A 25,328-nucleotide genomic window follows, 5' to 3' on the forward strand; every position below is an offset into this window, starting at 1 on the left:
CCTAGCATTTATCGGTCCAATTGCAGGATCCACATTGGATGCGTACCCTTTTGTACCGGCCGAAGGGTACAACTGGTGCGCTCACTAACAAGGCAAAACAAGTATGGTTAGCACATCATTTGGTCATCGCGAAGCAGCATTCAAATGGCCGGTTACGTTAGAAGAGTAGAGAGATCCTATCATCAACTGCCAATAGCTACATCAGTATCAGCATTGTTAGTGACAATAGGCACTTGCTTCGAATTTTCGATGTTCTTACAGCTTATACAGATCGACATGGTGTACGTTGACATCATGGAAACACAGCGTAAAAAGAGAAGTCTCAAAGTTTTACTAAAAGGGGGCAGAGCTTACTGGTCGCCTAATGGGTTGCAGTTTCGTAGATATAGATTCTACTCTTGGAAACGAACTCACCCGTTAGGCATTGAATATCTGGACCATAACCACTCGATCCAATCCTTTCGGCTCCGTTCTCCGAGGGTTCCATAACAAACTATGGTAGCTAGGAAATGGGACGCGTACCTCCTTATATACACTATAACATAAATGACAATCGTTTCGCAGAGCCCTGGGCGATTTTATTGTTTTGCTGTTTGATTATTTCTATAAGGACAAGCCTAGTTCGTGCAAAACGGCTTCTTTCAACTGACTATGGAAGGCCAAGGACTGTTACTGATTTGCAGAGAACGTCTGCCATGTCTAGCTATTCTACCAATTAAAAGAACTATCAAACACGCATATCGCCAGATTGCATTGCCAGTAGGCCCATCATTGTTTATTTCTAAGGAGAAAAGTGCAGTGGAAACGAAAATAGAAAACCTCAGAGTGACATCGCCTACTACGTCGTTTATTATGAACCGACGACAAGCGCCAATCATAGACAAATGAATTACACCAGTCGATGAAAGTTGGCCGGCCACCTGGTTAGCTGATTTTTGATCTCGATAAGATGGATATGTATTACTGGTAGAGAAAGAAAACCTATGGTGGCACCGTTCTTCCCGTTTTTTGTCAAATCCTGAATCATGTTTTCTACCCCATTGTCCAGCAAAACGATCAACAAAAGCAATGCCAACGTCTTTTCCCTATATCGATAGAAATGACATGCGCAGGGTTGCCATGGTGGACGGCACCAGCTGGTTTTGCTAATGCTCCTACTGCTTTTACTGTTGATAGTGACTCTATTTTTCACAGAATTACTTGTAGGCCGAAATACCGATCGCGAGCCAGTCCCGTGCACGGTGTAGGCGGCAGATGAAAGTGGCCTGCTTTTCTTGTACCCCCACAGCCGTTGTAGTGTGAAGGAGTGTAGTGCATACGTCCGCTTAATTCGTTTTCCAACTTGCTATTGTCACCTTTCGTTGCCGCCTTCGTGCGAGCGAAAACGGCCCCAGCGAGCTGGCCTCTGCCGTCATCGTTAACAACTGATGGCTGGAGCCACGAACGAATTTCACAGTGGAGTTTGGCAAGAAGCAAGAACGACGAAATAGAGGCCATGGGATATGTCGGATAAGATGGTCAACATCCATTCCATGGGCTGTAAACAGATGCGTGCCAAGAGATGGCGTGGAACCCCACGTGGCGGTGTTCATAATAGATAGTTTTGACAAAACTCAAATAATTATGATTGCCCCCCTAGTGAAACTCAAAAAAATCCTAATACATTTTAAAAAAGCACGGTATTCTAATTTTAGCTTTGGGGAACTATAACATGTAAATAAAAATAGTGAAGTTAAACGTTTTGGGTCGAAAAGTGAAGAAAAAACAACCTTATAAGGCTATCCATATTTTTCACACACTCATGATGTCAGAGATTCATACACGTGAGGACGCTAAGTGTTGCCTCACCGAAGGGTCATCCAGTTCGGTTATTCTCCAATGTAGCAAAATGTGTACATGGCTCACCTGACCTATTATCAGCTAAAAACCCTTCGAAAATACGACTGCACTGCAATTGCTCTCCTCCGCTGAGTCTCCATATTAATAATCGCTTTGCCCAGGGGAACCGGAACGAGATTTTAACAACTTCCGTTCTGACGCTGTTTGAATGGCGTTCTTGAACGGGGAGATTCCTATGCCTTGCTTGATGGCTAATGGCGGCTTCGGGCGTTTTTCAAAAAGTACGAGGCACTTCGGCGCTCCTGTCGGGCCGTCTTTCTGACGAGCGAGCCTTGGACGAAGCCGCGCCATGAAATCAACTCATTTTGGGTACATTGCCACATAGATCCCCCTCGCAATTTCTTTTCAGCTAGTTTGGTTTGTTCCTTTTTATGGTATGTGTCAGAGTTTGGTCGATTGTTCAGTGCTCCGGTCATGTAGCGCAGCAGCATAACGGGGCGGTACTGTGAAGCGTCGTGCTGACTGTTATTGTATTCCAATGTGGGTGATGGCATCGCTGAAGTTTGCCGGTGTCCTCGCACATGATGCCAGTACGATGATCGGGATAAAAAGGCGGCTGCTTTCACCTCCGCACTGACGAATCGTCTTCGGTGGGAAAGTCCAGTGCATTAATGAACATGGGGGCCGACGACGTCGATAACAACGACAACAATAGCGCTGAACCTTTTGTGCCGCATGTGGGGGGATTAACCCGAGAAAAGGCTTGCGATAGTCTCGGCCGGAATTAAGGAAAGATCAGTTAGAGATAGCGAGGGCCATCATAAACATAGATCTGGCAAAAGCGATAAAGCCGAATAAAAAGCCGACGTGATAGGCTTAAATAAAGGAAGGACGAGAGATTTCGTAGACTAATAGCAAAAAAAGTCTCTTACTTACTTATTGTAAATGAGAGGTTTTTTTATCGTCGATAAATTTTCTACAGCACCAATGTAGCAGGATGGTTTGCATGCAGTTTGTGACTCTTCGGGGCTTTATATTTTACCAAATATAAAAGCTTAAATACATCCGCAGAGTAAGTTGAACGCTGTGCAACTAATGCACACATGGTGAAATAACGTTTGAGCTAATTGCCAAGTGTCAATTTTGTTTGAATGTATCGTCAGCAATTCTTGCGTGGGGGTTATTTTGGAAACGCTTTTAGATAGAGTTACTTCAAATGCAGAGGATAAACGGTGACACAGGCTGGCAAGCGACCAATAGGAAGCTCGATGCTACATAGAACAACCCTCTAGAGGCTTGTGCGGGCAGTTATCTGGACGTGACCTGGGTCTGTCGCTTTCTCCTGCATTAACACGTGTATATTGACTAAGTGGTAACCAAAAAAGCCTATAGGATATCGCTTTACTACTCAACCAACGAATGTTTACCAAACAATCTTAGAGTGGATATCACGGTTTCATTTGTAGAACTGCTTCCATCCGAAAGACTAAAACTGGGGGTATGTTTGGCTAGTATTAACAGGTTTTGAATGTAAACTCGTGATCTTGCTAACACAAGTTTTCGTCTTTCGAGTTCCTCAGAAATCTACTTCGAGCTGACTATAAGATGCGTCAGGCTTGTTTTTTTTCGTAGCCGTAGATTTAGCAATCGCCCTACCTTTCGAATCGAGACAAAAGATGAGAACATGACTTTTTTTATCCGTCAAGTCTTGAAGTTCCATTTATATTGTGTAAATTTACAAGACAGGTCACATGTTAGAAGATATCTGTATTTTGCGATACTTTATCATAGAGACGGCGATTCACTAACCTAGTACGTTATCCGGAGTGGCATACTATCACTACCAAAAGATTAATCTCATTCTTTATTTCGATTTGACCATACACGCCATTCCTGCACGCCTATCGATGACTACTGATTAAGGTGAAATCCGTTTCTGCTAGGTTCTTTACAAAACTGGCCACTTTACTACTTCGAATTTTGTAGCAAAATATATGTAGTTGAGCTTTGTTTTCAATAGTAGTAAAAATAGTAATCATTGGTATAATTATCACCATTATTACGTAAGTGTTCACTGTGTTATACGGTACCGTCAGGTAGTTACTCGAACTCGAGTGCAGCCTACCTGCTAGTCTCTAGTGTTTTCAAGAACAGAAAAAGTCATTGTAAAACTGTGCTGGTTATTTCTGTTCGCGCTACCATATGTTTCGGGACCAAATAATGGCTCTATGCTACGGGCATACGGTGGACCATGCCGTTCTATGGCACTATGTTCCATCGTGTTTAGTCTGTTTACTCAATCCCGTCACTTAGACGTTCGACCGACATAGCAGTACAGCAAAAGCGCTATCGGTGAACTAATAGCAAATGACTTCCTCGACTCAGCGAGCCGGACGCATTAGCCAGCATATCTGTCTCGAGTCGATTTCTTCGAATTAGAATAGAGTACCGAGGAGCGCAAGTGAAGCGAGGATTCTAACGCAAGGGGTCGAAGTGGGTTACCGGATCCCTGACTGGCTGGCAAGCACGACAGTCACGGATACTTCAGTTGATCAATGAGACCGAAACAACGGACAGGGGCGAGACGAACAATGTGCCTATAATTTGAGCTGCAGAGCATCCATAGATTCGGCAACGTTCTAGCCTCACACGGTCAGGTCAACTCAAGGAGTTCCGAGGACGCCGACTAACGGCAGCAATAAGTTCCTCGGCTCATTCATTGTAATGCTTCAGCTACTGCATTGACTACCTTCTACAGCTGCCGCGATCGTGTTCCCCCTCCTGGGGAGATGATCTATGGCCCCGTCATTCCCTTACCGGCTATTTGTGTCTCATGAAAGATATGTACGGCTTCGGCGTCGTATGGAGAGGATCTATTAGGGTTTCCTTAGTTATTTGGTACTGCGAGTCGTCCAAAATTTACCGCCCTTCGGCAAAATCCCCTATAAGGTTCGCTGAAATATTCTTGAGTCATTTGACGTATTGCTTATGGGTCGCACACTTAGGATAAGTTTTGCTTTGAAGCGATGCAGATTACAGTCTTTGATGGCGACGCAGACAGCAGGAGAAATAGCACGAGTAATAGCGACAACCCAATCTAAGAGAACGCGAACGAGTTCGACAAGTGGGTTTAGGAAGGTGACCCTGAGTGTCCGATCTTGGGGACTCAGGGCGCTTTGGATTTGGAGAAAACCCTTGTTTGTGTGAAAGCCTGAAAAGCAAGAGAGGCAACCCTGTTAGTTACTGCGTAGAGGAATCAGAAAGGTCATTCTGAATACGATGGCCCGCAATGAGAAAGAACGTTACAGTTGATCAAACCTAACACTGCGTACGGCAATAATATGGAAACGTTACAGAAAGAAAGTATTTCTACTGCGTAACATTGCGTCCACTGACCGCTAGCGTTTTTCCCCTAGTTTTTTCATTGTACATCATTGTATTATTCCCTTATTTCTTTCTCTAGGCTGTACGAAGCAAGTTGTTTGGTATTTTAAATTGAGATAATGAGCCTTCAACTTTTCCAGCTTTTTTTATGAGCAGTTATTTTCAATTGAAGTATGCATTATTGTTGTCTAGAACCTTTTGTCACGCGGTTGCAGAGTTTGTGTGGGATGCGAAAGCTTATGAAGCCGAAGATGAATTTGACCTTACGCATAGATTTTAACAATTCTATTACAAAATGTTCAAAGTTTTGAAAAAAAACAGTAATCTATGTGAGTAATGCATGGTAAATAGGGCGGATGATAGATAGCCTTCAAGGGCGCTCCGGCATTTTTGCCCGAGTAATTCTTGCGGTATGAAGTCTATCGTTCTCATGCAATAAGAGTCGCTTAATCTGTTCTCTAGGCTTGGCTCCCTAATGCGTGCTTTATTACCTTCTCTGAATGTTGACTGTATACTTAATACATAATCGATCAACTAGCTCGTACTAGCACAAAATGCAAACCGCGAGATATTGTACGTATAACTTTGCTCAAGAATGATGTCCTCCCTTAGTTGAGATCGTCTGCGATTTTTTCGTACAGTTGCACGATTGTATGCATTAATGAATCGCTCTTATAACATAATACCAGTGAGAACCAAACGTCTTTACGTCTCTGTTTTTGAACGCCACTCAAAAGGGGTGCTATGCGATACTCCTAAGTCTATTTTTTTTTTTAATTTTATCGAATTGTATGAGGTAAAACAATATAGTATTTTCTGCATACACAACGCATGAGTGCGAATACCTGTTACTGCACTTTGATATGGGTTGACTTCTACCTTAGCTTTGTCATCTTTCTTTGCATAGAGACTTCTATATCTCGTTTTCAAGTACTAAATCCCCTTCCGCCGCCTAAGATGCTTGATATCAACCGCTTTTAATAGTAGGCCTTTCATGGTAAGTTGCTCTCGCTGCTGTAGTTCTACAAGACAGAGCTTATATTCTTAAGCGACATTAATTTTTTGATTTTCCATCGCTAATTGCGATGCGCCAGCTAGGAGCCCAAATGGCATATAAGTGATCTCGAACGTCAAAAACACTATTTTGAGAACAAAAAAAAGTACTGTAAAATGTTGCCCCTTCTAATATAAAGTTATCGCGAAATATGGAATCAGTTTTTGCCACACTGAATAACCTAATACAATACAATATGCCCTATTTATTAAGATCTGTTTCGTACTAATGTGCATTGGCAAATTCAAGCTAGCATGTCTCTAGACTTGACGTCCCTATGTTGACTAGTTCAATGACCCTTTTTCTCGTGGCTAAAGAGTGTTCTTATGCACATTCGCATTTATGGGGAAACGGACGCGTCTACCAACTCAATAAGCAAGTTCTAGACGCGGAAAAAGAAGGGCAGCATCTATCCAGGCTGATCCTGCTTCAGTTCTATTTCACCGCAGATTAAATGTAGAATATACACGTAAATACAAAACTATTATATGGGCACTATTATATGGGGCATTATTAAGTGATGCAGCAAGACACATTCCAACGGCACACCTCACAGTGGGAAAAAGAAGGTCAAGAAGTGCAGGCTTGCTATATATTTGCACTAAGACTGGCAAGCTTATATTATTTGTAATCATATGAGGTATACTACTTCAGTTACCTAAGAGATCCACATGCTATTGATCGCTCAGTACTCCGCTACGTCAGACCAGGGCGTAGCATTAGGCAGCGTTATACGAAGCTGTTTTGTATCAAAAAAATCGGGTGGATTGAATAAACTGATCTAGCCTTTTGAAGATCTGCTAGAAATATATTTTGCCTTGCAAAGTAGAAAGAACATTCTCACTCTATTTGTCCTGCTTTCATGTCAGAATTAGTCCACTAAAAACTATTTTTAATCTGACTAGTGGATATAGGCTGATGATTGGCCTCGATCAAGACCAAGCACAGCATTCTGCAAAATAGACTTCACGAGGTTGTGGTTTACGATGGGATCGTCACGGACGTCAAGGCAGAGCTTAACCTAGGTTCGTATTCTTGCTCAGCCGTTCGATCTTCGTTTGGCGCCGTTGTAGCTTAACCTTACTCAATAGAAAGTAGCGACTCTGGTTGATTTTCTCCAGACTAGTTTCGTTGCTCGGCTATTTTGAATTGCCTCATAGTTATTTGTTGTGTTGTTTAAATTTTAGCAGTGAAACGTTTGTGCTGTTTGTTGTACGTGGGTACATAGTAAGCCAATACGACGTCCACTAATTCATTACATAATATATAGCATCAGTAAACGCCTCCATCTTCTGGCTTCTTGCACACAAAAGAAGAAACTAGGACGACGGCTGCTTTGGGAGATGATGACTTTTTGTTGTGGGTCCTCGTTTCGACCAGCAAAGCAACGACATTGTCGTTACCGTCCGTGATACGCTTCGTGCTGCTAACACGGCTACATTAAGGTCCTGCGGCCTTAAGCATTGTGATGTCGTTAGCTCGTCTACATTCGTGAGCAGAGAAATGGTCTACCGCTCTTCGTATTCCCCGTTCGTCATTGTCTCTTCCTCTACAGTGGCGGTGGCCTTTGCACTCGGTCAAAAATCATTAGCTTGTCGGTATGCGTCAACCCACCTCTCCGTACGTATCGTATCACGAAAGTTCTCTCTGTATTCTATTCCCCAGTTGTTGAGGCGATAAAGAGAAAGTGTTGAGTGAACTCGCTTGTTCGTGCGACAAATCGTATATATATATATGGTATATACTTTAAATACGTGTCAAGTCAGTTATTCATCTTACACATTGATATCATAAGGCCACGTATACGTTAGGTGGAGAGTACTGACCTTTATCGGCCATTGGTACAGAGCTGCACCCAGTATCGTTCCGTTTTGCTTTCTCTAAACTGCCTCTACTAAATTTGGCAGAAAAATCGGTTTTTGATTTTTCATTCCATTGGTTTTATCAGCCGGAGACCTAAAGCGACGTTAGTATATGCGTATGATGTATATGCGTACACGATTATGCGTTCAAATTGGAGAGAAAGGTCGGAAGATTTTGTATTAATATTTAACGTAATTGTATGTAGATCATTTGAGCGACATTTAGTGAGTTTACGTTAAGCACTATCGCTTAACGCACACTTACTGTAAAAACGTTACTTATAGATTAACGAAGATATAAATTACTAGTGAGTGGCTTAGGATTAGAATTGAGGCTGCAGTCGGGGTGGATAGTGGCTATAGTGGTGAATAAGCATGGCCGTCAGGAATGACACCTTTAGCTAAAAAAAAAAAAGTTGAAGTGTGTTTTTGCATAGATACAGCCCTAGAAGGAAAGCGTGCAAGAAATTTTCATCTAAACCGACCAATACGTATATATAGGTATATATTACCACTTAGACTACTTGCACAAGGACTACTCTTTCGTTCAAGTTAGAAGATCCTTTTTTAATTCTATCTTTTTACTCATAACGGTGACTATACATTAACCAGCAGCCTACACCTCCATCAGTAGTGAAACCTAGTGGCAGCTTCCGCTGCCATGCGTCATGCTACTGGCCGTCAACCCAGTCAGTCCGGGACCATCTTTAGGCGCTACCGTCCTGCCAAAAGTGCTCCTGCACCCTGCACGCTTAAAGGGCGCATGAATTGGCAGAACGATTACGGCTACTTGCGCTTTTGTCCAACGACCAGTGTCGTTGAACCTTTTCTGGTATTTCGAATTTTTCAGTTTCACCTACATTTATACCTACTCATGTAGATTTTTTTTTCGAAAAATTCGAACGTAAATAGTTGCTTCTTCAGTTACTATTGGCTATTTCCTGGTAGCGTCTAATAATGATGTTCTGTGAAACAAATGAGGCATTACATAAGTTGCGCTTCGCCATAACACGCGCTTTAATACGCTAATGCGATCGAAATAAGAAATGAAAGTTTTGGATTTTACTTTGGTTATAGGTTGTCGGTCAAACCAGGTTTCTTTTAGTTGATGAGTGTCAAAAAAAGTTTACGCCCATGTGGTGTGAGCTTAACGTCATTCATACGTTAACATCTATGGGCACGTCGATAAGATGGGCATAGTTGAACTAAGCAGATTTATTTGAACAATGGCTCTTTTTAAAAAAAATCATTAGCTGTATGGTGTATTTCCCTTGTTTCTCCCGCTTTCTCCTACCAGCGTCCATGTACGTTAGCATTCGCGGATTGTAACTACACTCTATCTAGTAGGCACGTGTCGGTAAGTTGAAAATGTAGGAAGCCAAGTGCTTGGTTTGCCCACTCAAGCTTGTAGCGTTCTCGACTTTATTGCTTCCATCGCTACTTTCTTTGAGAGCCAGCAAAAAACTGGGGAGATTTGGAGGACCGCGTCCATTAAAAAGTACGAAAGGCAATGCTATAAAAGGACATTTCACATCATTCAGTATTTCATCCAGCTAGCTTAGCCTGACTCATACGGCGCCCACTTCTTCTCAGAGGAAACCTTTTACTGGTGTTGCTGCCCCTACCGCCACAGCTATGGAGCCCTGCCCCAGGCTGACTTCAGCGTCTGGCCACCCGTTTCTAAGTCGAGCTTTGGCTTCGGCACGATCAGCAGTCTTGAAGGCCTTGTAGGTCCTAACCGGGTGGGAAACCGCAACAAATTCGCTTTTTCTTTCTTCTCTAGTACGACGGGAACGACTTTTGGGAGATCCGACTCGACGACCGGATTGCCCCACTGAAGGCTGCGGCCGCAACTTAAGGCGGCTGACATCGCTGACGGAGTCTGCCTTTTCGCTGAATAAAGGGAAAACATTGATCTTGGAAAGAGACGACGGATTTCGTAACACCGCATCGAGATGGGCGAGTTGACAGAGACTGCTTGCAGGATTGTATCGCGTCCGGGGGTGGTTGCATCAAAAATGAAAAAAATGGTGCGTCGCTAGCAAATGCATAACGACTCAAAGGCTGATGGTAATCCGGCGCTGGCGAAACCCGTGCGGCCGCCGACCAAACAATTTATTCCGTTGTTGCATCGTTTTAAAGATGAGCTTACCCGCTCTATCAGAGCTTGTTCTTTCTTGATCTCTACGAAGCGTGACCCTATTCTGACTTGACTTGGGCCACGAAGCAAACAAGCACTTTAGGCATGAGTATGTACATGTTGGTTAAGTTTGTCGGATTGATGATTTGCCATAACAATGAGCTTTTTTGCTTGTCTTCGCGTACTGTAGTGTAGCTTAGCTTTATGCAATCCGGTAGGGCTGTAATACAAAACTATGGATTTTGAAAGTCTTAGCAGTGGCATTATTTTTTCTTACGTTTATTGATTTAGGCTAATTTAGTTGCTCTAGGTCGCTCTTAAGTTCAGATCTGAACATTTCAACTGAAGGGGGTGTTCGACAAAAATCTGGAAAAAAAAAGGCGAATCGCGTGATTCAGTAGGAACAGTTGAATAAGGGTTTGCGTGTATACATATGAGTAGATGCCATACGTGATATGTAGAAAACGTATGTTGGATTGCTAAACAACCCCTTTTGTTCTACTCTGAAATATCTCAGATACACAATATTCTTAGGTATCTAGCCGACTTCAAAGTCAATTCCGAGTTAGGACACATATGTTTTCAGCCATCTAACAGAAGTATAGTACTTTTAGAAAAATCTGATTGTTAATTTTCAATACTATGATACATAACTCCTAAACAAGGACAAGAATGAAATCTGGACACATCTTACGAATTGAAGAAAAAGGACACGTACGTTTCCTGATCAGCTTGCGGACAAATCTAATTGAAAATGATAGCAGTGTATGAATCGACAACTGTCACATCGTGAACTATGTTCTTTTGCAATTACTTTCTATAGCGCCTGTGACTAAGCTGGCTTTTGATCCTGAAGCGGTGGCCGTGTTCTGCAGATCTTATCGTAGTCCATCGAACTGAAACGAGAACAGCCTTTTGTTATGGTTTCACTTGGGGCTTGGAGATACGAAGAATTTGCGTACTTTGATGATACTCAAGAAGGGTGCGGAAGAGACGTGTTATTAAAGTCGTCAGTACATCTATAAGGCAAGCACAATATACTGGCATAACTAGTGTAATTGGCAAGCCGTATCTTTCCGCTAACATGGCAGATATAATAGAAACGCGTTGTTTTGACGAAGCTACCTATGCTACATTGCCGAAAGAGTTCGCCTCGTGCCGTCAAAAAGACTACGTCGGTCTAGAACGTACAAACGTTTTAGATCGACGCAATCTTTAAAGCGTCTGTGAGAAATTTTTCATATTATAGCACAATGTCATACTCAAAAGGACGTTTTCACAGTTCAAAGGACTCGGAGACAATTATATAGGACCAGCATTTATTATTTATAGCCATGAAAGCGTCCAGTGATGGCTTGATTCTGTAGGCCATTACGAAATGCACAATTTCTTTCTGCTCGTCACATTGATTCGAAATTCTATGCAAGCCAATTATGACGATGATGACCATTTTTTTAGAAAGGCTTTGCGTCATGTCTTCTATATATTTCCATCCTAACAAATTTGAGACAAACAAATTTAATAATAATTAATAATTACTTTATTTGCTAGTTACTTCCGCGGTTACCAACTGTTTCGTTTACTCTGATCAGACACGAAATGGGCCGTTTCTTTTTCAATTTGTCAGGGCTTACGCTGCCTTAGATCGCTGGTTAATACCGAACACTTAAGCAATAAGTTACTTTCATCAAAAGGGCGAGAGAAACTTCTCGACGAATTTGTCAGTTGTTCTAGGACCTTTCTCGTTGTTTGGGTTATTAACCACACGGAAAAAGAAATTAACTGCAAGATAGACTAGTGGCTGTTCGAATCGATACGTTGATGTTGAACTTTTCCTTTGGTCTTCAACTTCTTAGTGACGAATACTTTTTGAGCGTTCCAAGACAATTTCGTAATCTTCTTTGTCGTTTAAGTGAGTATCTCTTATATGGGTGGTCGACTATTATGGCCGGGATACACATGGAGCTCATCACTGGCTCTCTGTTTCGAGTTCTACATGCGGCATCGCCGTTAGGTATTTCACTAGACGGGTCACTACTCGCAGCACGAAACGAGTCGTGTGTCCATGCCCGAATTCGAACCTAGACAATAAACGTGTAGGCCCCGTAAACAGGTAACGTATTTGCCTGTTAACCTTAGGAACAAGTTGTGCTCTAGGTTCAAGCCCGGATATAAATATACAGTCCGTTTCGTGCTGGCAGGATCCAGCCAGCTCTGTCTGATGAAATGTCTAACATCGATACCGGACGTAAACCTAGATCTTGCTCGACTTTTAGAGCTTAACCTGAAACCCTTGGAATCACACAAATAGTGCTGAACGATAAACTAGATCTGACCTGTCTAGTTCACAGAATCCGCCTTTTCCACCAAATACATGTACAGATATGACAATAATTGGAGTCACCAAGCTGAACGGGATATTTTTTCCGTAAAGCTTGTAAAAGTTATGACATCATGAGGTGTTCACTGGAAATATGCGGCAAACGTTCTCTCTTCAATGCGCCTTCCTGCCAAAACTAGTAAACGTTTGGCCAAAAGAACCGCTGTTCCAGTCGGTACGCCCACTTTTATAATAATGTAAGCAAATCGCCTTCGTACATTTAGTCCCTTTCTGGAATCGAGCTGGGAGATAAATCATAATTTACGTTCTGCTTGTCAACTTCAATTCGACCTAGAATACATAAGTAGGGTTGTGATACGGGGAAGTAGATGCAACGCGTCCCCTAAAGATGTGATGAAAACGCAGTGAATGGTTCGGCCTAGTGACTGCTACCCTCCCGTTTTTAGTAAGTGGTAACTAACAACTTCGAACAATTCAAAAATCGCTAATTCATTGCGAACAGGTTTGTACAAATAGAGGAAAAGAAGGAAACGCTCGCTGAACTCTCTGGCGCGTCAAGGACTGAAATGCACTATACGAATTGATACTGACACGTTAGATGATGGTGAAATATATGCATTTTTTCTGCCGTTGTTTTTTTGCAACAACTTGCAATCTAATAACGACTCTGGGTTTGTTACGTGACGTAAACATATACAACGCATTCTAGGAAATCAGGTGACTCTTTTCGGTCGGTGAAAACTAGCCAAACAAACAGATGTTTGCTAATTGCTTGTACAATATAGAACACAACACATGATTTGTTACTTCATGTATAAATGTGAGGTAGCGCCATCGGCGACTGAAACAGGCTTCCTTTGAACATGGAAATGTAGACATATCCGACATAATTAGCCTGAGCCGTGTTCCATACGGATCGCATAAACAGCATATACCTACGAAGTATACAACCATCACAGTTCCTAACAAAGAGCAGAACAAATTTCCAAATGACTCCAATGCTATCGGGCATTACTAACACCAACACGATGAAAAAAGCTATATGGCATTACAATTAAGTTTTTATTTTGCCTTCCTTCGTACCTCTTTAGCAGACGACGTTCGTACAAGATCCGACAAAGTAAAGACGAGTACGGGAATGCGATCTCGAGAGGCGAATTTATCATGTGCTGTATCCTATTAAGCGGAAAGCCCGCCTCTCGAAACGGGAGCGTGACGGTACTAGTTCGGTGGAATAGACGATTTGTCGACTGGCGTCGTATAGAGATTCTCCTAATCAGGTTAATTCAGAAGACTTAATTCTGCAAGCTTGCGGATAAACGACCGTTTGTACAGTCGTGTAGGTGAAGAAAATAGGTGGTTGGCCTTTTTGCACAACCTTTATCACCACATCCTCTATGCTGAAGTGATACAACATATAAAACTGTATTTATCTAATATAACATATTGAAGCGAAGAGTTAGTGTCCATACGCTTTTTGGAGAAACAAGCTCCGATTGATAAATAGAGACTTGTCGACGTGAACCTACTTGTACGAGGGTACCTTAGGTTTTTCAAATATTGACAAAAAAATGATCTTTATTTCAGATGATTTGTAAAGAACTCGGGGAATTTCGTGTTAGCCAATTCTCGTAGCGTTAATGATTGTGCTCTCACAGCTGGCTAGCCTCGAAATTATCTACCGACATGTTTTCTTAACTTGTTACTAATAACTAGATCGAATGGAGAGATGCCAGGCTTTTCCTATTAGTAGAAGATCGTGTTCGTATTAAAACCGGTCTTACTCCTAAATCCTAAATGACATTACTTCCTAACTCCTGTCAGGCAGGAAGATTTTCCCAATATTGTACAAAAAAAAACTAGTAAATCCTATACTTTTTCTACATGCTAAATGAAGTGAAAACTAGAACGCCACAGTTGTATACTTTTGCGGAAAGCATATTCTGCCATATGCATTGTTTTTTCAGTGAAGCTCGTCTTCCTCTCGTGGAAAAGCTACCGTGTCGAAGTTTTGCAGTGTTGAAGTCTTCCTACTAATATCGATGCGCGGACCATGTGTAGGGTATGGGAATGGCTGGTGCAAAATGGAAGATACTTGACGCTGGCAGAGAGTCGCTAGCGAATTTTGTCGCCATACGTATCGTTAATGACCGATGCTGTATATAAGTGTACACTGTCAAAAAAAAGAGCATAGGTCTCTTTCAAGTACGTAAGGTAATAAGGTAAAGCCAGACGTCTTGCTATTTCATCATAAGGAATAGTTCTGTCGTTTTATACGTATGTAATCAAAGGCCCAACGTACAATGGCATGTCATTCTACGTTGTGTGCTATAGTGTTTTGATTTAATAATAGGCTAAGTTGATAGCTAATGAAATGGTGATAATATAACAATTTTTCCATTAGCACCTGTTGATATTTATTGTCTAAGTGAAGATGTTCTCATGACACTTCCACTGTTTTTCACCGTAGACTTCTTACCTACTCAATAAATGCTTAGTGAGGCCGTTCCAACGTAGAACGCCGCAAAAGTTCGAGCCGAAACCGTATAGTGAAACTAATACTTTTATCTCTCTGTTGTGTTAGCTTTCTTCAAGTAAAGGTAGAAACTACTAATCCATGAAATCTTTTATAGATCTGAATTTGCTTCTAGTGCCCACTTTAAACCCACTGACTATTGTTCTTTCACTTCAAGAAAATTGTAACGGTATCGTAGACGTACCTTTTATCTAATGCGTATACGACATTTTGCGCAGTCACGCACGTAAACACATCAGCCATCCGGTAGACGCGATCAATTTCAGAATGCAAAATGGAACAAGTACGCGCAGTGCTTACATGCAGGCAGTATTTCAAGCTTATAGAATACAGAGATTTATCATAGCTGCCATTGACCGTTTCGTGACGATAAAAAGGACTCCTATTGAGAGTGACACTTGTCCTGAAGGACGCTGAATGCATGTAGGTGTTTGAAACATTGCCCAAGTAGGCATCGTGATTCTCAAGCAACAAGTTCGACTTCGAACTTCAGTCGTTGCTTTCTCCCAGGAGTCGCCAGGAGAAATATACATTTACAGAATAGCCCTGTTCAGAGTAGGCTGTAGCCTTGTCGCTTCATTTAAACTGTGCCATGCAGTCTGCCAGATAAGGTCGAGCCGGGAAGTACTTAGGCATTCTTCCCTATAAAATTACAGAAGAATATATCGATACAGGCCTACACATCCGGAGTATAATGCGAATCACATAGTTCAATGCAGCTACCAGAACGTACACAAAATTTAATAGAGGTCCCACATTGGACAGGGTTGCTCCAAGTGTCCTATATCGATTCGCAGGCAACTAAAGGGCCATAGTAAAACTATCATATACCTACCTGTTCTTGTGATCACTTAACGGTAACGTGTTTGCCTGCCGAACCTAGAGACACTTGAGGTGGCATAAGTTTAAGATCGCAGCGTAGACGAACCGTGCTATTCAGAAAATCGAATTTCAAATGTCGACGTTTATGAGATATCTGTTAATGTGGCTGTTATTCCTATCTAAAAAAATACTAGAACCTTTCAAGATTAGTGGTTATTGATTAAAGGCGACCTCCATAAATTTTACGTGCAGTAATGCTGTCGTCAGGAAAGTTAACATAAATGTTGGCGAGCTTGTCTATCGACAGCGAGAGCGAACGACTCTAAACCGGAGTGAAGCGAGGGCCTTCTTCAGAAGTTACTTTGGGAAAGGACCAGAAGACAACTCTGCGAGAAGCCGCCTTTGTATCAGTTGCCACAGCATAAAAAGGAGTAAAAGTTGCAGACGAAATAATCAGTATGGACTAATTTTTTTTTTTAGTTACGGGAAGCAGTGGTTTGTTTCACGCAGCAAGAAACTTCGTCAGGGTGAAAATTCTAACTATAATTTACTTACTCTTCTTTAACACAGTCACAAGCTCGTCATCATCAAGCCCATAAGAGGGGACGAGACGCAGCGGGCGAGGTTATACTTGTTTAGTTCTGCGGAATTCGTAGCAAATAACAGAGGTCGTGATGATGGTATCTTTACTGGGTAAACGTACACACGTTCGCACGAATATTCTCGCTGATGCCATGGTGCATCTCAATAAATTAACGAAAATTGCTTCTTAGCACAGCTTCTGCGATGAAAATAAGTGTTCCTTCAATTTCAGCTGTTTTCCTCCTAAATTTCGACAATGGACAGGCAGAAAAGAAGCGACGACGAAAGAGAGCCAATGAAACAACCAGAAACAAGAAAAACTGTCCAACCTTACACGAAGAGCTTCCTGAGCGTCCTTAACTAAAAGGGAGCTAGAAATGTTAGTCACTGAGTGCTGCATATAGCCGCGCTTAGATTAACATCGGATGCCTTCCGGAAGTTCTTCCAATTTAGCTTATATTTTCTATAGGAGTCTGCGCAGCCACGCGCGCCCTTAGCGCTTCCAGACCCTGTGTGAACTAACAATGAGCAAATGATACAGTGTTCCAAAGTCGACGAGACGTCTCTGTGAGCTTGTCACGGCAAACCACTGTCCCTCTCCCTGTGCCTTTGTACATAAATAGTAAACGACACAGACCTCTCACATGCCTCAGAGCTAAGCAAACCCTGCATTCGCCATCGCCGAAACCTCAGTTCGTACGCGTAATCTTCTAACATTCCAGTGGGAAAAAAATCATTTCAAAACAGTTAAGCAGACGAAGTCTCTTTGCTAGACGAGCCTTTCAGCGTGATTTTTACTCCGCGTCAAGGTGCTTTCCTTTCAAAATCGCCCTAAAGTGAATCGTGAACTAATGCGTTTTAGCCATATGTATATACTTCAATTTGACTGGACCGTACTTTTTTTTTAATTCATTGCAAGGACATGTTTTAATACACGTTCGAGGCACTCAAGACAGCAAATTTGCTTCACAGCGGGACGAAGCACTTGCGTGTTATTATTTTCCTGTATCCTGTGGGGATTTCTCTTCAAATAAATGGGCTCGATGAAATCATTCCACAGACTATTCTAAGCCCGACGTCGGTCGACTTGTCCTTATGGATATATCTTAAAAAGCAAATCTGTGTTGGAAAACTGACTACACTTAAGAAAGATCTAAGCTGCAATTAGGCTCATGGATCAACAGTCCATTGTCATCAGCAGTTTATTGTCTAGAACAGTAATAATTTCGAACATTCTAACACTAATTATATGTAAATAACAATCGAAATTAGAATCATTGAAACTGTGCCTACACTTCATACGATACTCCGCTTTCCTACCATGGCTGGCGATAGATTTGCTTTTGGATTTTACAACCCCATTTGTAGATTCAGATCAAGTAGAACGCTTCTCTCTATTAAACACTGTGGTGACTCACAATGTCATCGATAAAATATGTATCTATATGAACACCTGTGTCAATCTACAAGTTTGCTTTTTGCTGAAACTCTCACTTAAAACAAATAGCGGGCGTCTTGCGAATAAACTGTTCGGGATAAGCTCCTAAATGTCTTTGCAATATTCCTTTACGCTTGTTCCGAAGGACGATCTATCTTGGTCAGACATCATAGGCAAAGACGATACGATGACGTCTTTCTTGCACGATGCAGTCCTTCATGTATGTATATAAAAGCTCTTGCACGCAGGTCTGACTAGAAAATCGACATGTCGGCGTCTGCCGCGGACATCATTAATGAAACCTCCTTAGGTTAGACATGGATCGATGTGGTACTAACGCCACCCTGATAAATTGTTATAACATGACTATCAATTAATTGGAGATTTACATTCACTGTGTATAGCAATTAGTGTGAGTGCGTAACGGGTAAATACCCGCGAAGCTGGTTGTCTCAGCATAATGTATTTTTATACAGTAGCAAACTTGCGGGCTAAGTAATTTAGCGATATAGAGGGGCAAATATCGCGCACACGTACAGAAATAGGTATCAATTTCGAATACGAGTATAAACACTGCATGATGAACCTGACCATTGGAAGTTATTCGAAGATCAGCAATGGTGCCGCATATCAAATTTGAGTTCAGTTAACATGAGAGTTCCTCATACAGGTTATCCATTTATAGTGAAACGCAAACTGAGTGAGGCTATGGCAGCCAGTTTGGTACAGATCCTTTGCGGCTCCGAATGCGATATCGTTAGACTTTTTCAGGACCGACGTAGGCGGAGGTGCCTAATTGCACCTTGGGAATTCCACGTAATACGCACCTATATATGGTAGGCTAATTTAGTCAGTGAGTATATTCTGGACGTAGAACTTGTCAAGTCATGTCGATTGTCAAAATGGCCAAATCAAGTTTCTAGCTAGTGATGAGGCGATTCAGTACCATAGGACACGTCTAAATATGTATGAGACATGTTTCTTCTTTATGTACACTGGCAGCCGTTGGAAGTAGAGGCTAGAATGCAGCGTCTTAAGCTCTCATGCGTTGCTGGCGTTTTTATACGACACGATGCAACTGTACAAATGAGACATATAGGCACACTTCCCGTTAACGACTAGCACTACAATTGCTGCGTCTTCCATCCTGCTACAGAGTTGTCCTAATCACTACAACTGCTAATGCCTCTACTGCTGCACACTGTCCTCGTGTCAGCCTTGTCTACCATTACCATCGTCATTATCCATGTCCGCATACCTCGGATGTTCTATATTCTATATTCACCTGTCTGAGGTGGCATACATACTACTCACTGACCGGTTCACCCAGGTGCCGCCCTCTTTTGTGGTTACAAGGAAGGAACTTGCTTACACACGCGGTTGCCATCGACAGGGAAACCAGGAGCGGACGCGCACTGCAGCCTGGCAGGGCTTTCCAGTTAAGGTTGTTATTCAGCGGTTCAGATTCTTAAAAAAAGAACTCCCACTGACCCGTACTTCTACTGGCCTATCAACCAAACGAGTGGCTTTCTGCACTAAGGGCTAGTCAGCAGCGAGTTTATCTATCTCCGCTTATCGTTTTGGCAAAGGCCGAAAGAAGCCATCCCTGAGTGATTGATGTGCGATGCTCGACGAATCGAAACAAAGACGGACTAGGCATTGTAATTATATACAGCTAACTGATAGGGGAGATAAAACTGAACAAAAAAAGCTTTACTTCCCAAGCTCGTAGGCGTGTTCGGAAGAAAAACGAGCTACGCCAAGGATTCGAAAGGAAAGAAAAAAATAGAACCATTCTACTGTGATCCATCAATACAAATAATAGGTTCTTGTCACCGCAAACATCGAAGCGGACACGAAAATATCAGGAGATATGTAGTAACGCCGGCAGTGGTGATTATCGGCTATTTAAGGGACGATGCGAAACAATGTTGTATAATATGAGGTTAGCGGATCAAAGGGGTAACGAGAAACTGGTTGACAAAAAAAAGAACATATTGGACATGGGTTGAACCGCTGCAAAAACGAACACAGAATGAAAAAGCGAGAAATAAGCCACCTACTGGGAGCGTTACTGGTCCTAAACAAATGGCAACAGATCAAGGGCAAAGGAAAAATCTGATATTATCGAACGATAGTTGAGTGGGAAAAGGGGGCTGGACTTCTTGTTTTATCTTCATATCAGACAAGGTTGGGAACGGAAATAGATATATCACATTTTTCTTCCACACCATTTGCCAGCGAGTTATAGCTTTTCTTGATAGCTAAAGCAGTTGCGAAGAACTCTGTGCCTTCAATCTTTAACTTTTACACCTCGCGTTGAGCAAATGGTAGACATCTAACTATAGTTATACTAATTTGTTCGGAGCACTGGAACTTAACCAAAAATAAAGAAGATCAGAACTTCTATAGGAAAGACTAGAACAATAGACTAAAATCGTGAAGGGGTCAGATGTGGGGAATAATATTCAGTTGTTACTTCACATCTACACTTGCACCAGCTTTACTAGCGATACTTTAGAATCGTATCCTTTCCCAAGGCGTATACGCAGCTAAGTGTTGGTTCTCGTAAAGCGCGTTAGCGACCAGTCTCAATTCGTTATTTTATACACTATATACATACGTGGCTGATTCTTACATTGATATCCGTTTGACGATACCCACATCTCCCCTACCACCGTCTTTCGGATACCCATTCGAAACCATTGGACATGTTTTCAATTCGAGTATATCCTCAAACCACAAATGGTAGGGCAGGACTGACGCCGTATCACGCCACATCGACATCATTAGAAGCCCATATCTACCTAACTCGCATTGTCCGAATAGAAAAAGTCATGATTTATCTGAAATTATACGTTGAGAAATAGTTCAAGGGTTAGGTTAGGGCAAATCGAACTTATATATACAAAGATGTTTACGTATGAATATGCGTGTACATGCTAGATAAATAAATATAAACAATCGAATCGAACGGAGATGCCCTTCGACTAAAACCAAAGGCTGATGTTTTATACTAGCTATCTATTTTATTCAGATATGAGTTGTTCTCTGTATTCTGGTATTTGAGCCTAATATGTAAGGTTCATTTTGACTCGATTGAACATGTGCCTATATTGAGGACTCTATTATTTCGAAAGTAAAGTAAGATGAACTATAGAAAGTAAAGCAGGCCTACACATCGTCGGTAGGTTAAATAATCAACGTTGAGCTGAATGGAGAACATTTGCAGCTGGCCTGCTAAGCAGTGTAACTCCTCTCAAGCACTGATCATGTCTCTTCGATCGCCTACGATTGATTCATCTTTCGTTCAACAAACAAAGCAAGCAGCGAGAGCTTTAGCCCCAGAATTTATTTGCACTTGTTTCAGCGCAAGAAAAACGCGGATTCTCCTACGTATCTATGGCTTTACCAGTTCTTCTACGTTGCCGATTCAACTTGCGCGAACGGTGTCGCAGTCGTCTTCAAATCACCCCTTTACTCTGGTCGCGTCTCAGTTCTTCCGGGAGATCACGCTCGGTTATGTTGATACTTGGCTCGCTGATTTCGGTTTTAGCTAAGCATATTGTCATTTACTGCGGAAGTGCTAATCACAGTGTAGAAAGATGGCGAGGTCGTGCAAATGCTCTCAAAGGAATGAGGTGAGTAACAGTCGTGTGCTAGCCATTTGTGCCGGTCGTTTCAAGAAGCTTTGTTTCCTTTTTAACGCTCCGACCCTTCAGATCTGTACTACTATAGCGCTGGCGTTAACAATCGTATCACATACGTAATCGCGAGCTTCCTCCTTCTCTGCCCTCTTCCTGTTTTCTTTCCGGATCGCTTTTCTGCGTCAGCCAGTCTCAACACTCGCTCGTAGTTCGGCATGGCGTTCTGCCAAGTCTGATATGACCACTGATTACCCGACGTACGAAGGTTCAACGAAAATCATAAAAGCAAAATGAAAATCAGCGGCACGTACCTTGAACTGAGATTATCGTACATGTAGGTGTTCGTTTCAAATGGTTACTTCTGCTCGTAGAATGATTCTGTCTGCATAAGTATAACTTTATGCATATTTATACAACTGTACGGGTTAGTATATTGGTACGGATAGCTTTTATCGGCTGATGAGCACAGGTGTTTAAGAGAAGACACGAATAGGCCCTTGATCTTAGTAATATTTTTGGGGATTAAAAATCGGTGGCTGTTGGAATAGTTCATAGCGGCACATCTGAGTGAGGCACAGACAGGGTTTAATTCGAGTTTTTTTCACCAATGTATCTAAACACAGACATACATTCTTTTCCTTGTGCTAGAAGCATCACTTTTGATAATTATGTTTATTTAATATAGCCACCATTAATCCGAACTTGACTGAGACCACCTCAATTCGGAGCTTAAAACACTTATCTTTATCTTTAGATCTTCGTTCTTTAATCCGCAAATAACTCTTAAGCAGTAATCGTACGCAGCGTGGACGTGAAATCAATGAAAATGTTACTCACATATACTACCTTGTAAGAAAACGAGCGAAATATAGTTTTGTACCTATAGCGGGTCAAAAGTTCTAAAATGCGTAAAAAACGTGGAAAAGACCAATGTAATAATAATAATAATACGTATATAATAAATACGACTCGAATTTTATGCCGTTAAGCACCCCATCGGGTGGACGGCTGGCTTCCAGTACGCAACGAGCCCATTTAGAGCTCATATAGGCGACCCAATTGGTCATTTGTAGAAGCGCCGCTAGTCTATGTATCAAGAAGATCTACGTGTATCCGAAATGGATTTTGAGCCATTTTGATGAAATTGAAGGGTACATTAATATCGGTTTTTCCCTAAAACACCAGGAGAAATGCATCGTTTTGCCATGGTCAGTTCTGGAAGGAATTCATTTCCTTCTACTACTGCTACATGTAGTGGGTGAAAGCATGCGACAAACAACCAGTCAGTTGTAGAAAAACTAATAATACCGCCATTAACCGTTCTGCAGTAATACTCAATGGCAATATAGAATCTAAAACTCGAAATATTTATAGCGAGCATTAACTCATATATCCTATCGCGAGCTTGCTTGGGTTTCGAAGTAACTTACACCAATCTTAGCTAGCTCGTAGGACTGAGACTGAACTTAAACAGTTTGTATTTGTTCCAACTTCCCACTATCTACGATAAACAGCCTGGGATAAACGATGCTAAGTAGCACACGATATCTATAAGCAACGAACGACGAGTAAACGATGAAATCGTAACCTGGCGCTGTTCCTCCTGACAAGTTCGGCCACCTTGATAGAAATCGTCGGTGGAATTATTCTAAGACTAGTAAAATATGGCCATGGACTATCGATATTGCCAATGACGTTATTCGGCCAAATTAAGAGATTGGCTAGTTTAGGCATCTTTCTCCCTGCAAACGTCCTTTTTTGATCCAAACTAGAAATACTGCGTTTGATGTTACAAACCACCGCAGCAATTGTGCGTAGTCTGAACTTCAATCGTAGCGAATAGCCTTCCTCTAAGTTAACAAACGTCAGGAAACGACACTCTAATTATAGCCCAAGGATATATTCTCCGGCGCCAGGACATGAAGTCGGAACTTAAGTTGACTGATCTTCGTTAGGCCGTACGAAATTCACTTTATGTAAGTTCAACTTTATTAAGCAACACTTGTTGCGGGCGACCGCGCTTCCCTCGTAGTCTCTTGCTACGCGCCTGGTTAGGCGTGAACGGAAGATGGACAATTGAAAGTCTGCGACTGTTATTACAACAATAACACAAAACTATCCTTGGGACCTCGATGCACGAACACCATATCAATTATGCTTTGAACACTGTATTGAAATTTACAATATTTAAAAAAGCGGTAGTACTGTTAACCTTCTTATTTTAAACGTATCGTTTATTTCTAGGAATATTTGGTAAGAAACTTAAAAAATTTGAAAATTTTTGAAAGTTACAACAATTTGATTTAGATCGTCATCGGGAAAAAGCAAGAAGACTTGAACCGAGCAAGTCAGCTTCTTCGTTCTTAGTTTGACATTCTAGAACATTGGTTCAAGTGTTTGTTTTTGAATCGAGGGGCAGTCAAAATGGTGACGGTTTTTATTCAAGTGGCACGCAATAGCAGACTTTTCGATGCTGAGATCATCCAACTATCCTACCAGCAATGCTATGCTATCCTATCCTATTATGTCCATAATAAAATTGCTGAAAATATACAGCAGCTTCGAAACGGTACTAAAGCAGTTACTTCAATTGTCAGTCGATGCTTTCTGAAGCATCAACGTTGAATGTTCCACGGCAAAAAACGAGAGCTTCGATTCCCGTTTCCTATTAAAAGGCCAGCCCATATATGGTCAGTGAGACATTTACACTCATATCTCTAGGACATAAAAGTAATCGACAATGATTTCAGCATCCTAAGGACAATTAGCGAAGAATCGTTATCAGGCTTCGTACGTCGCCGGTCCTATTGTTTGTTCGAAATTGACCCGATAGTGGTTAGCATGACGTATTGAATTTGAAATTTCGGCACCGCTCGCTAGTGCTCGGTATTTACAATACGCTGCTGGCGCCGTCACATAGATTAAGTCGTGGAGTTGAAATTTTTCGTTAATAAGCACAGTCTGGTTCTGGGAGTCGACATACACCAGAAATTCGATGCTATTTATATATTTATTTTGCGATGCTGCAACGATAACTTGAACTTCCCTAGCGACACAGGAAGCCAGAGAGCCAATTATCCCCTCAAAGTCATAAACTTGGACGGGGGGAAAATGGAAAATAATGAAACAAACTCCCAACTTTTAGGATTCCGCGTATCACTAATTGACCTTCACGTCACGTTTCCTAATGTAAAAATAGGCACATTTCTAGAAATAAACTTGTGCCTGATTTATATAACATACAATATTATTCGCAGTTTTCATTGCCATCGCGTCTAAAAACATGTTGATGTTTTTTTCCTAAGCACTCGCCGACTGGATGATTGTTCACGTCAACAGAAAACGAGTACGGCTAGCAGCCATTACATCGATAACCAAATGCACGATAACGTTCTGTTTTTGGTTGGTAAAAAAAGGGGGCTAGGAAGTGGGCTTCCTCATTACGATCTATTTACTAAATTTCGTGCCATCAGCGATCCCCTGTCATAATCAAAATTAGAACGATACCGCCCTAGCTAACCAGTACCGTAACAGTGCTTTCATAAGAAATATATACACGACGTTTAATATATTGTAAAAGCAACGTAGCTTAGCTTATGCTATTTATTACTTTAGCTGCGTAATGAGTTGTAAAGCCGAGTTGAAAGCCAAAAAAAAAATATGTAATTGAGTCGAACCTCCCG

The 25,328-nt window shown here is 41.7% G+C and overlaps 1 long non-coding RNA gene across 5 annotated transcripts; it reads left to right on the top strand.

The window, feature by feature from the left end:
- The first annotated feature begins 12,981 nt into the window (after window positions 1-12,981).
- Window positions 12,982-17,624, top strand: LOC111272087 (uncharacterized). 5 transcript variants are annotated; one of them, XR_015315604.1, is made up of 4 exons: window positions 12,982-13,065; window positions 13,712-13,900; window positions 14,588-14,842; window positions 16,793-17,624. It is a non-coding gene; the product is annotated as an uncharacterized LOC111272087 (long non-coding RNA). The 5 variants fall into 5 exon arrangements; XR_015315605.1 differs by having other exon boundaries at window positions 14,588-14,834; XR_002687313.2 differs by lacking the exon at window positions 16,793-17,624 and adding an exon at window positions 16,549-16,774.
- Window positions 17,625-25,328: the final 7,704 nt, after the last annotated feature.

Source organism: Varroa jacobsoni, unplaced genomic scaffold (genome assembly GCF_002532875.2).
Source record: "Varroa jacobsoni isolate VJ856 unplaced genomic scaffold, vjacob_1.0 contig01550, whole genome shotgun sequence".
NCBI lineage: Eukaryota > Metazoa > Arthropoda > Arachnida > Mesostigmata > Varroidae > Varroa > Varroa jacobsoni.